Genomic DNA, 14,303 nt, shown 5'->3' on the forward strand with positions numbered 1-14,303 from the left:
GTTTAATTTGATACATTTGTACTTTTACATTTGCGTAAGGGTACTTTTCGGACTTCGCATTTATAACGTTTTTTTGATAGTCGCGGCATCGATTATACAATGTCGAGGAAACGTTACAAATATCATTGAATAAATAAAACGTTTATGGAACGTTTAAGGAAGTTTTGGTTTAGTAACGGTTTCACCACAATGTTGCATTTGTAACGTTATTGTGACGGTTACAAGCCGATTTTATAAAATCGTATGGCTGATGATTAGCGAAGATTTGAAGATAACCAGTCAATTAAGCTACCGAAAAGAAATGTTTCCTTTCTGGAAGTTTAATTTCTGGTTATCTTCAATCTTCGTTAACTCGAGTTTGTCACAGACCGATTGTATATATAAATGTGCGCGCAAACTACGAGGAGCGAAAAAAAAAGTTATTGTATTTCGATCTTTATAGATTTTTTACTTTTAACATCATAAAACAGTTGTAATATTGTTGCATAAAAGTGTTTTCTATACTATATTATAGTATTGTATATTTTTAATATATTCTTATAGTATTGCAGGTTTTGTTGTACATTAATCCGACAAAGGGTTAATAGTGCTGTTCGACGAAATTTTATACAATATGGTTGACAAAAAGATGTACAAATGAGATATTGCTTCTTGGCTCTTTATTAACACGCTCTGCAAATAAAAAGAGGATTATTCATTATTTAGATCCACATAATAGAATGTTTTCAAATTATAAAGTTATCCAACCTCTAATCGTATACAAATCTAATTCGGAATAATTTGAAAATCAATTTTACTTCACTCTCTCTCTCTCTCTTACATGGATTATTACTCCATAATTCTGGTTGGCCTGGATGCCGCGAGATGAAATTTTTCATTGAGAGGAAAAAATGTTTTTTCTCCTAAGCTTGATGTCCCGTCAATTCCTCCAATTATTTTGTAAGTAAATTTTGAAATTTAATTTAGTATCAAATTCTATTTCTTCCTTGATGAGTACATTCCGTTCCTTTAAAACTTTGCAGATTTCGTTCTGCAATATAATAAAGTTCGAGTTTTTCCATGAGATGGTTCTATATATCGGAGAATCAAGTTTTTTCATGAGATGTGTTTGTGCTTTGGCGGGTCGAGTTTTTCCATGAGGTGGCTCTATGCATCGGAGGATGGAGTTTTTCCATGAGGTGGTTCTATGCTTACGATGATCGAGTTTTTCTATGAGGTGTGCTAGTGCTTTGATGGTTCGAGTTTTTCTATGAGGTGTCCTTGTGCTACGGTCGTTCGAATTTTTCCATAAGGTGTTTCTCTACTTCGTTGATTCGGGTATCTCTATGAGGGGTCTCTGTGTTTTTGGTGGGTCGAATTTTTCTATGAGGTGTCCCTGAGGAGTTCCTATACGTCGGGGGATCGAGTTTTTCTATGAGGCTTCCTTGTGCTTTGGTGATTCGAGTTTTTCTATGAGGTGTCCTTGTGCTACGGTCGTTCGAATTTTTCCATAAGGTGTTTCTCTACTTCGTTGATTCGGGTATCTCTATGAGGGGTCTCTGTGTTTTTGGTGGGTCGAATTTTTCTATGAGGTGTCCCTGAGGAGTTCCTATACGTCGGGGGATCGAGTTTTTTCATGAGGCTTCCTTGTGCTTTGGTGATTCGAGTTTTTCTATGAGGTTTCCCTGTTCTTCTGTGGTTCGAATTTTTCTATGTGATTCATTTAAACCTTGAATCTCATTCACATACTTTACCTGATACTCATCGGCAATATCAACTTTGATATCCTACTCATCACACATCTAAATTTCACAGTGCCTTCTTTTACACTTCAGTGAAATTTATAATACTTTCCCATCTATTTTATGATCTTTACCATCGCCTCCTGCATGTCGGTTGAAGATTACTCTATATTGCTTCAAAGTTTCAATATCAGATCAGCTACACATTTCTTATTGTTCTGTACGTGTAGCGTATGTTATATCTCTTCTCTCTATTGTTCTATACATTAATTTATGTATTTATGTAATATTGTTAATGTTGACTTGAATCTAATTTTAATTTTTGTAAATCACTTATTTTGATATTCAGGTACGGCTTTAAATCAGCTGCTTAACTGTCGTACAGTCTATTGTGTTGTAACTGATATATGATATCAATTTTACTGTATTCTTATTTAATATTAACAGTACCCGCGATAAAGTTATTATTATTACTATTGTTATTATTATTATTATTATTATTAATAAATCAGCAGAAAAAGGAATAAGGACTCGTTATATAAAAATAAACAATATGAAGTCAAGGGCGATACAAGAGATCTTTATTGACTCTTATATCGCTCTTGACTTCATATTGTTTATTATTATTATTATTATTATAGGTGTACAACTTTGCTCCCGCCGTTTTTACAGGTATAAATTTATACCTGTAAAAACGGCGGGAGCGAAATTGTACACCTATATTTGAGATGGCGTCATATGGTAATATACATATATTTTATCAGTTTGGACAAAAATTATAAAGAATTGTTTTATGAACTCTTTAAAAACAGTTATTAAGTAATGATTTCTCATGGAAGAAAGATTTTCAAACTCTTATATTAGTCTTGTCATATAATGAATTTTTTTCTTGTCGAATTCCGAACCGATGCACACACGGCCGCCCCGGTCAATCAACCTTTCGAGACTGTACTGGATTTACAGACTTCTATATATACTATTAGACTGCTAACATGTTTGAAAAAATGGACCCCAATTTCGATTGTGCATTATACGCATGCGTCAAGAACCGCACCGCGTGACCCGTGCGACACATGCGCATACATTAGCATGCTCATACGTATTTTGACAATTAACCTGGGTAAATATTGTAACATTGAAAATGACCCGATCGGAGTAGAAACATTTGTTGTATAGTAGCTACATTATATTTAAATTAAAGTTTTAGTTTTGTTATGTTATCGGCTTTTTGCCCTTTATTATTTTACTTTGATAAATATACTTTAAGTTAACTAATAATTCTTACTGAATAAAACTCAGCTTATCAATACTTTATGTATTGTAACGTTGGAAATGTATTGTAATGTTTGAAAGGCACACTTTGCTAGCATCGTAATTGAAAATGGTTTTTAAATCGTGGTACATATACTGTAATAATAGGTAAATGTTAAGAAAAGCCCCTTCATCACAACTTTTAATAAAAATATACAATCGATGAGTTTTTGCATGAAACGAAGGAATCTGGCATAAAAAAGTTCGCTCTGCCTCGCGAACCGAGATATTAAGTATTAAAGCGAATTTATTTTTAAAGTAATGAATTTCGTAGCTGTGACAGATGTACTAACCTACATGGTTATCAACTTTAACGCTTAATATCTCGGTTCGCGAAGCAGAGCGACACTTTTTTTTGCCAGATTCTTTCGTTTCATGCAAAACCACATCAATTGAGTATATTTTTATCAAAAGTTAAGGTGAAGGGGGTCTTCTTAACATTTACCATACCTACTGCTACAATACGGCTACTCGCAATATCGCAATCAGCGCAGGACGTAGCCATGTTACATTCCTTCGATGTAGTTCGTGACGCATGCGCAGGATGATTATAAATTTTAGGGTCCACTTTATACAAGCTTGTATTAGGGTGCGTCCCGATGGAGAAAGAAATAGCAGAACGGAATGAGAACGGAATATTGATGGAAAAGAGATAGGATTGTTCTATCTCTTTTTTATCAATGTTCCGTTACTGTTCCGTTTCGTTCCGTTATTTCTGACTCCATGTGACTGTACCCTTAACCCTTTCAAGGGCGGTGGGACATATATGTCCCACCTACTTGTGTGTCGTTTTTTGAGTGTTTCTCAGCTATTTATCGGCGCTTTTTTACATGCAATGGCTTTTTAGGTTCATAGAGACATAAGTTATAAGATTTTCATGGCAACTTGCATTAGTTTTTTTTGTTTATAATTAGTTATAAACAAATGAATCTGAAAAAACGCGTTTTTTTTTAGAATAAAATCGGATTCTCGTAAGTGACGACACCTAGAGGTCTGAAAATTTTTTCGTGTATAGTTTGATTACAGTACTTTAACATACATTCGATTAAAAATTTTTTATAGGCTACATTTTTTTTAATAAATTGCCAAAAATTAGGTTTTTTGAATGATTTTTCATAGTTCCGCCATATTGAATCCGCCATCTTGAATTTTGAAATTCTGATGTCAGAATCGTAATCAGCGACCCCAAAAACGTATTATACACCAGTAGTTATCAAAATTCGCCGAGAGGAAAAATGTGCCCCTGAAGGGGTTAAAGGAGTTAGTAGTCTAGTCATATATGTATACAGAAGTCTGTGACTGGATTACACGAGACGAACACTTTCTTATTGTACACTGTATATATTCCATTAATACACTATAATGGCCTAGTTTACACCTTACGTTTATGCTGTTACCTATACTCTAAATCTAACCTAAACCTAAATACAATAGGCCTACAAGTCTACACAAGTATCGTTCTATCTTTCTTGATATTTAGTGATTGACAAAGATAGAACGACACTTGTGTCGATTTGTGTCATCAATTGGAAAGCGCCCATTATTAGCTTTTTTGGTAAGTTTTATTTTTTGTCGGTAAATACGCTCGAGTGAAATATGCTCGAGAAGATATATATAATATCATGTACTGTAAAGACTTTACGAAGATAAATAAAAATGTCTCTTGAGATGAAGTAAATACTTCATTTAAATGTGTGAATAGAAATGTTTACAAATAAATGAAAACCTTTTTCTATGTCCGTGATGACAAACCAGTTAATGGTGGAGAATCCTCGTCTTTTGATAACAAATCTGAAAAAACGCTGTAAGGAATATTAAAATCAAACAAGAGAAAACTATATGAATAGCTAGCACATACTATTGTATTCAAAATTTTGTGCTTGCCTTGGTTCTCTGTGCTGATTTCCTCATAGAGTATGATTGTGAGAAGCTTCACCTAAACAGCTTAGTTATTATTTCGTTACTTAATACCAATAACTGTGATACATTCGGGAAAAATACTTCACAATGAGAAATTTTGATCAAGATATTACAGCGTTCGAAGCATGCGACTATAAGTGTACTCTCTTGCCGAATTGAGAAATAAAGAATAAGTATGAAGGAAAGGCTATACGCGGAATTAATATGCTTTGAATAAAAAACGGTAGATTTTACGTTCCTGTTGATCTAGTCGTACGTATGGAGATGTACCAAACAAGAAATACATAAAAAATGTCATTTTCAGCGACTTAAGGGGATCTTCAAGCAAAGCTCGAACTCTAACGAAATCGCCACATGTCGCCGTTTTTTTTACAACACATCGATATATGATACACGTCTTTTACATACTACCACATTATATATCTTACGTAGACAACGATGCACGCAGTCGCATTATCTATCAATTTTTGTATCGTAAATTTGTCGCGATAAAGTGTCTAAATCTAATTGTAAGAACTCGACGCTGTTTCTTCACGCAAACTATGTGTCTGTGGACTATTTCTTAAGTACAGATTGCGCAGCTTTTATATGAAATAAATGTTGTTACGACGTGCAACGACGTGACAACTCTGGAGCGCTTTATTGGACTAAAAAATGGTAAAAACTCAATTAAAAAATTTTTTATTGTTTTCAGCATAGATTGTACTTCACAGGCACGTATTAATGTGTATACTTTAATCCTGTAAAAGGATTTTCGAATCTGTGAATGACAAAAAAGTATTTACGACACAAAAATTATAGTTTTAGTCGGTTATAGGTTTAATGAGTGATACAGACGACTTTAGGATCCTCTTAATTCCAAATGCAGTTAATAGCCGTTTAATCTCGATGTATATCGATGCGTCAACTGTTGATTTAATGATTTCTAATGGACCTTATGTTATAAATGTGGAATAGAGCAATATATATAAGAACGATTGTGTCCGTACTTCTCTTTCTAAAAGTGTCCAGAAGTACATTTCGCACATGCATGTGATACATACTAATGTTAGATATATGTTGCATTGAAATTATCTTTTTCTATAAGATTTTTTTTACACAAAGTTTTGTTTTGAATATTTTTAATTACTTATATTGTACATTTTCAAAAATTTCAAGAATTTTATTTCATGCTTTGCTACAATATATTATTTTTAATTCTAATACAATGCTAACGCGCCATATGTTTCATTGACATATGTAGGGTATATTTTCGAACACTTTGAGCAAGAGCAACATTTGAAAAGTATGTTTCTCTCTCTCTAACTTTGAAGATTTTTGTACAAAAACTATAGACAATTGCTAGTTCTAAGGTCTATGTGATTCCTTCATTTAAAGCTTAGAAATCATAGTGTTAATATATTATAAGTTTTGTATAATTAGTTCTAAGTTATTGTTAATTGATTTATCCAATGATAAGATTGTATTACCTTCCAATTAGTCTTTGTAAATATAGTGATCTGAAATGCGTCGAGGATAGACATTATAATTATATTGGTCTCCATTTTTCCACAAAGATGTAATAAGTTGCCTCACGTTTTAGTATATCGTGGAACTGCAAAATATATAGTGTTAATAACCCTACGGTTTATTTAGTAACGTATGATGAAACCAATGTATTTTTTCTTTTCCACATATGTAATAAATTTATATTTATCAAACAGAACATTTGCGCTTTGTAATTAAAGAAATTGCATGTAGTGTTATGAGAAATGTAAATAAGTTACGCGCAATTTATTTTTAGTTATTCATACTATTAAGTTCCATACTATTAAGTTATGTAATCTGCGCATGAGAGCGTTAAAATATTCTATGCGAACATCGTTGTAGAAAGATGTCAAAAGAAATTGTCAAAACTGTACACCGCTATCCAATATGTAATCCGAATACATTCATTAATGACGCGCTTACCGAAAGTCTGGATACTCTACCTGTGTGCGAGGAGAAGCTACTCTCTTTTACTGCTCTCCCAATTCAATCGTGGTCCATTGTGTCCTGCTTTATGGAGTTGCCGGTTACGGTCAAAGAGGAACTTGCTGTCAAGGACGCACATTCTCTATTAAGGGCATAGACATCGCCTGTGACAATGAAACGTCTATTATGTACCAGCTCTGCAATCAATGGTACGCTCTTCCACTTCAGTTGGAGCAAATCAAGAAATCTGAAATACTTATTCTTCTAATAACAAAATGGGTAGTTATGGAGATGAGAGAAGCCAGTGACCTTGACATGTTGTCATGACCCTGAGAAATCGCCAACAATTTTTAGCCGTCGCCCGCTTTTAAAAAGTTATTTAATAGTACACAACTTTTTGAGATGTATAATTGTATTTTTCTACAAAGATTTTTTAATTCTACATAATACTTTACTCAACATTATTATTAATAGGATATATTTCACTCAAACAAAAAATGCTTCAATTCTTTTTTCAAATAAATAAATTATTTTAAATAAAAATTCAGCAAAATAATATTTATAATGTTTCTCGCGTATTCCGTACATATAACAAGGAATTACACTACGTATATCGCGCCATATCCTTTCAATATTGTGTATATGACATGAATTTATAGGATTAACAAAATTTTGTGAATGGTTAACGCAGTAGCATGAATATATTATAATTATGCTGACTCATTAATGAATATTCACGCCAACAATCGTGTGAAAAATCGCTTCGCATGGAAAGTCGAAATTTATGTAACTTCGCGCAAAAAGTTGTGTGCTCCCATGGTAAGGGGGAGGGGAAGTGAGAGTCGCTTCGTATGGAAAGTCATATTTTCTTGTTCAGTTAATCCCATATCTCCTGGTCCCATAGCTATCCTGAGTTATCTAACTTTTCAGGTAAAACAGAGAAATAATAACTAATTTTGACTGTTAATAACTTTTTACTAACTAAAAACAATAATTATATGAAAAACTAACGTTTCCAAAGAAAATTCGTGTTTTTAAAGCAGGAAAATAATTTTAAAGCAGAGAATTTTTGTTCTATATGGTAGAAAAGAAATATTATTTCTTCATACCTTTTTAACGAATAACGGGCGATGGCTAAAACTTGGAGGTTTTTCAAGATCATAACAACATGTCAAGATCAAAGTAATCGAAGCTAGCTTCCCTCATCTCCATATTTATCACAATGTTTGCAGAATGTCGACAGATTGTTAGTAGATTTGATCAAAGATGTTAACAGACTGATCTCAAGTGATATCGCATTCTGCTTCTGTTTTGTTGAACATTCTATGTCAACAGAATGCAGGCAAAAATTGAACAGAACGCTTGTTGATATTCTGTACTAGAAAATTGGCAGCAGAAATCGAGCAGGATCTGTTAAGAGTATCTGGTGATAAATTAGTAGCAGAAACCGAGCAAAATCTGCGCAACACAATCTGATGGCAGTAGACATTGAGCAGATCGTGCTGTCTTTATGTATTAAAATTGTAACGTTATTACTTTAGAATATTTCTATATATTCTATCAGCCGATCCTGTTCCATTTCTGCTAGAAATTTGCTAATATTGAATTTCAACTTACGTGTTATCGTCAGAACGAAAACAGTGCGACATTAGTTGAGGTCAATTTGCTAATATTTTCTAATCAAATTTGATGCCAGTCTATCGACATTCTACTAACATTTTGCTTACGGAACAGTCTCTGATTAAGATTTGTTGCTTTTCTGGCGTCAAAAATAATCATAACAAACTCTGTTCAAATCTGTTTCTGTAGGTTTAGCTATCTGGGTCAAGAGAGTGTTGCCCTGGGGTCAGTACTACGCATATATCCAACAACAATGAGCCTGGGGCTTCAGAGGAAGTTAAGGATAATATCCTCTACAAGAAGGTTTCTGAACCGGATTAGCTGTCTTGGATTACAGGAATTGAAGTTTCATTATCGGTCTAGCTGTAGCAATTGTTCTCATTGGTTTTATGAGAACCTACCACTTCAGTGCTTAGGGACGCACCTATTCATTTGAAGTGACACTTAATGGTTTCTCAATCGAAGCATTCAAGTTTGAAAGATATTTTGAGATTCCATCCAAGAACGAAGTTTTTGCACTTCAATATCAGTGGTACGTAATAATAGTTAAGTGAAAGTGATATATATCTTCATAAGTGTCACAATTATCTTTGTGTTCCTAGTCAAAGGCGCTACTACAGACCGGCATTCCGAAGGAATTGATTGCAGATGGCTTTTACTCGATTGGAGCAACGGATAGACAAGTGTATCCATTCGATGCATCAGTAGTCGAACTCCCAGTTCGAACTCGCAACTGCGAGACGCCGCTCTCTCTTGAAGATAGAAGTGTAACATTGGCATCCCAAAGGCTGGGACAATGGCCGTCACTTATACGACTATAAAAAGGAACAATTTATTCAGTGACGATCAGTGATTTGAAACGCGTCTCATGTATACCTATATATACATATTTATGTAATAATTCCGAATTGAATATCGTACGATAGCATGGAATTACAATCGATAGGATATATACTGTATTATCTGCATAGAAAACAGATTCGATTAAAACCAATTAAATACGTTACGATTTGATATTATTTTACATTTTTGTGGTGGCCGATAGATCTGTTAAACAACGATACATTTATACAGAAATCTTATCGATTTTAACCGTTTCCTATTATATTTTATTTATCAGGGAGTGCACTTATATCCACTGTTCACACGTGTTGCGCGCGGGGAATCGCTACGAGCGAAATGACGATCGTTAATTTTCGTTTGGGGCTGCTACACACACTGACACACATACACACGCACACACACGCACGCACATCCTACACGTACACAGATGTTTTTCGCGCGCGGCTCAGAACCGTGTATGAATTTCTGGGTTATAGTTATTGCATTATACCTTACAACACTTCGTTATATTGAATTTTATATCGATCAATAAATTTTCGCGCGATTAAAATTATTCAAAAGTATAACTGTAATAAAAATACAGTTATTTTCTGATAATATCCGATCTTTCAATTGCGATCAGTCCAAATAAAACTGCTGCAGTAATACGGGAGATTTCAAAATCGTGTTAAAAAAATGTATTATTTTATCACACACAGACACACACACTTCGTTGATGATTTATAGATTTTTTTCAATCGCATAAAGAGCCAAGACCATGTAAAGAGGGGAGAGTGCACAACGAGCATCGCACTATGGTCTCCAGTGCTAAGAGAGGTCTCGGAGTTTTATTTAAATATAATATACATGTTCAAAAAAGGATACTTAAAATTTTAAATCTTTTTATCTAATAATAATATATTACCAGGAAAAGTAACTGATATATTAGATATTAGCCAGTACAAAGTAAACATACATAAAGTGTATATAACTTTCGGTGATTTTTTTGATACACACTGTATAACAGCTGCTGTATATTCATTTCACTATTCTACACTCTCAGTTGTGAAGATTATTTATCTTCTTCAGAAGAGAGAGATACATTTTATATTATCAGAAGTGGAATAGAATTTAAACTCTCTTACGTAATTACAGCCTATATAAATAATCTTACAGATGTAAACATTATATTGTATTGTATTATATCTCAACAAAATTATCTTTTTAAAAAAAGGGAAAATGTGTTCGCCTCATAAAAAACTGTTACATATTATATTGTAAATCTGAGTTGTGCTAGCCTACCACAAGTCAATATAAGACTCAGTGTCTTCGGCGCAACGATATTAAGGGCACTTTACTCTTGTGCATAGCTTTCGGCAATCTGCTTTTCTGTCAATTATTCAGGTTTGCGATGCTTCGGTGTGAACATTATTGTAAATCTAACCTAGCACAACTCAGATATGTAATTTTATTTGAATAACTGATATGTAAGCGTCACTTTTATTCCGAAAAAAAATTGTGAAAAATTGTTTTTTATCATAGATTCATTGTTAAATTAAACGTTTTTTATTATACATATAACTGACTCTTAGCCCTTCAATTGTTCTCTAATTGTTCTTACAGAGCCTATTATTATTTATTATATTATTTATTATTCTGTTATTGTCATTATTTTATGGTATCACTTTGGCACAATATTCGAGGTTGCAGTGCACCAAATATCGCCAGATCAATGTTTAATTGCAACACAAGCTATCCGTACTAGATGCAATACTTGCATTGCTGCAAGAAACCAACAATATATATACATTAAGGGGGGAAACTAGTGTAAAATTTTGAAATTTTCGAAAATTTAGTTTTTCGCTTAAAAGGTGCTTTAGGGTTTTAAGAATAACATACTAAAACATGGAATGCGGCAGAAGTGCCTAAATGTCCAAATTGAAGCCTCTCAGGTATACGCCGAGCGTGTTTTGTGTACCGACCGCGCGCTGTAATTTGAGTGCGGGATCAGGTATAACGGCAGTCGGAAATGAAGGGACTGCCTTCCGAAATGTCTAGAACTTGAAAGCGGTTCGAAAGGAAAAAGACGAACAGGACGTGAACTTGGAAGGCCAATTGTATGGTGCAGGCATCGCAGATTAGAGGTATATAAGAATATTATACGATTTAACAGCACTTAAAACTTTAAACGCGTTTTTCTCGAAACCACTTTTTTTTAAATGGGCGAACACGTAACTCGAGCAAATATTTACCGATCGATTTAAAATTTTTACAGTATATTCGTAATACCTTTGTCTATCGAGCAACGTAGGATTTTTTTTCTATATCGCATACTTTTTTTTTTATCAACAATTTATGACGTTTTTTTTCTTCAAAATTTTAACTTTTTTTTCAATCGTGCACCATTTCGCGAAAAATCAATATATCGAAAAAATCCTACGTTGCTCGATAGCTGCTGTTATATAGAAACTAAAAAACTTTGATTTTTTGTTCCAGGTCAAAAATTAAAGAGGTTAGATGTTCGCCCATGGACCAGCTTCCAAAAATAGGCGCCTTGGGACATATGCTGCGCAGCCGCCATTTTTAGTTCTATTTTCTTCAAAAAATTATATTTTGTACTTTTTTTTGTATTATTATTAAACCTACTTTACAGATTTTCGATTGATACTTTTATTGAACCAAAAAAAATTTCAGAAATATAGGCGGATTTTTCATGCGTTACACTAGTTTTCTCCTTTAAGCAAATAAATACAACGTGAGTAAATAATAAAAAAAGTACGAAAATGAAAACTACGTTTTGTCTTTTTTGCAATTTTTTTCCAAAACAAATTTCGGGATAAATTTCTTAATTCGGGATCCGATATTTGATATGAAACAAGATCTTTCTGACCAGTGCCGGCTTTAGGCCATGTGCGATGGTGCAGCGCACTCGGTCCCGCGTTTTACTTACTGTAACGACATAACGAGATAGAAAATTGTTGGACCTCTCACTTCCACATGTGCGGATAAAATTAAATCTGTTCTTTATTCCTGCACCGTGTGCACCAGTTTAGACAGTGCAGGAATAAAGAAAAGACCTATTCTTACAATAAAATTTTGTAATAAAAGATTTTATATTAAAAATTTTATTATAAAACATTAAACTTTTAAGTTTATTTTATTTTATATTTATTTTATATATATGAAATAAAATAATTATGATTTGAAATAAATTATTTCATTTTCAAGAATCAGTCTCGCATTTTTATGCACCCAGCCCCGCATTAACTAGAGTCGGCACTGTTCCCGACCGATCTTTAAACTTTTAAGTTTAGAAGCGTCTTTATATGTGCCATGTAATTAAATGTAGAATCCACAAGGAAAAAAGCAATGTATAGAAGCAAGGACATAATTGATTGGTGGAAGTGTAATGTTACACGGTTTTTGATATTAGCAGCAGTAGCTAGATCACATGTAGGATGTAGGATTCACATCCAATTCCGATTAATAATAGAAAATTTAACGTTAATGAAAATAAATTATTTAATAAAAGGACATATTTCGTTAATGATTTAGCGGAAGGTACGTTCTAGTATATTTTTGATATGGATACTCCCGTTTTATTTTAGATATACGTTAACGATATTGTTATGGCAATTTAATTGACTCTACACTTAAAATATTTAGTTCTTTTCATGAGAGATTGCAGTTCACTGTGGAAGCAGGGGGGAGAAATGACAAAATGATTTTTTTATATCTCTTACGATAATTAATAATAACAATGTTATTGAAACTGATTGACATCAAAAACTTATGTGTTCTGGATGTTATCTAAATTTTCTATATTATATCACACCCATTATCAAAGCATAATAATTGGAATGACAGGCAAAGTTTTTCGGTTATCGCATTTGAATGCCACCAAAAAACATTAAATATATAATCAACACCTTACCAAAAAATGATTATCCTATATACTTTATTTTCAATACAATAAATTCACGTTTAAATTATTTATTCAATAAATTTAGAACAAAAAATCAAAATGACAATAATACGATAAAGAAGGAGTAAGACTCTTGGTTCGCATTATCTTATATTCCTGATGAATATGTGACGCTGAAAGGATAATATACTAACAGTATAATATACTAATAGTACATTACAAAATACTAATGATAGTAAATAGATTGGCACATAAATCAACCGAAAGAAAGAAAAAGAGAAAGATGTATTGCGATGCACACACTGCACGATGATCTGTTCAGCTCGACCTGGTTTCCAAGAAAAGTCGTTCGCCTCTTGCTATGCTTAAGATCGAAGAAGAGACAAAGAAAAGGACATGCCGCCGTTATGGGTGGTAGGATAATCTTCCCGATTCTGAACTGTGGAAAGCATCTTTCCTCTTCCTTCTTCCAACCATCTTCCTCGTCTCCACATCTCTGACGAATTCGAAAGAATTAGTAAAAATTTTAATATAAAACTAGCTTCCAAAAGTACAAATAAAATCAATTTTATTAAAGTGCACAAAAATATTCTCCCAAAAGAATTTAAGAAAAATGTTTACAAAATTTTTGGTAACAAATGTAGAGCAAATCGGCGGAAAACTTAAAACCAGAATATCTGAATGTCGTTGTTACATTAATCATAAAACGAATACTCAATCAGTGATCACAGATCACAGATCACAGAATTAAATTTAGTCATGATTTCGATTGGGAGAATGTAGAAATACTGAACGTTTTTTAAATAAAAACGTTCTACGAATTATTAAATATCAAAAGATTGATATCAGAATGCTTTCACATCACAATAAGTAAAAATTTATAATATATCGTTATAGATTTCCTAGCAATCCGAAAAGAAAAGCCAAATGGATGGAGATTATGAAATTGCAAAAAAAGATTATTGGTACAAATAGTCGGCTTTGTTCTTTACATTTTGAAGAAAAATTTATTCCTCAAGTAAGTACTTTAT

General features: G+C 33.1%; 1 long non-coding RNA gene across 1 annotated transcript; it reads left to right on the forward strand.

The window, feature by feature from the left end:
• The first annotated feature begins 6,659 nt into the window (after window positions 1-6,659).
• On the forward strand, window positions 6,660-9,531 carry LOC108771501 (uncharacterized). The gene is made up of 3 exons (XR_001940640.1): window positions 6,660-7,114; window positions 8,715-9,057; window positions 9,128-9,531. It is a non-coding gene; the product is annotated as an uncharacterized LOC108771501 (long non-coding RNA).
• Window positions 9,532-14,303: the final 4,772 nt, after the last annotated feature.

Source organism: Cyphomyrmex costatus, unplaced genomic scaffold, assembly GCF_001594065.2.
Source record: "Cyphomyrmex costatus isolate MS0001 unplaced genomic scaffold, Ccosl1.0 scaffold159, whole genome shotgun sequence".
Taxonomy (NCBI): domain Eukaryota; kingdom Metazoa; phylum Arthropoda; class Insecta; order Hymenoptera; family Formicidae; genus Cyphomyrmex; species Cyphomyrmex costatus.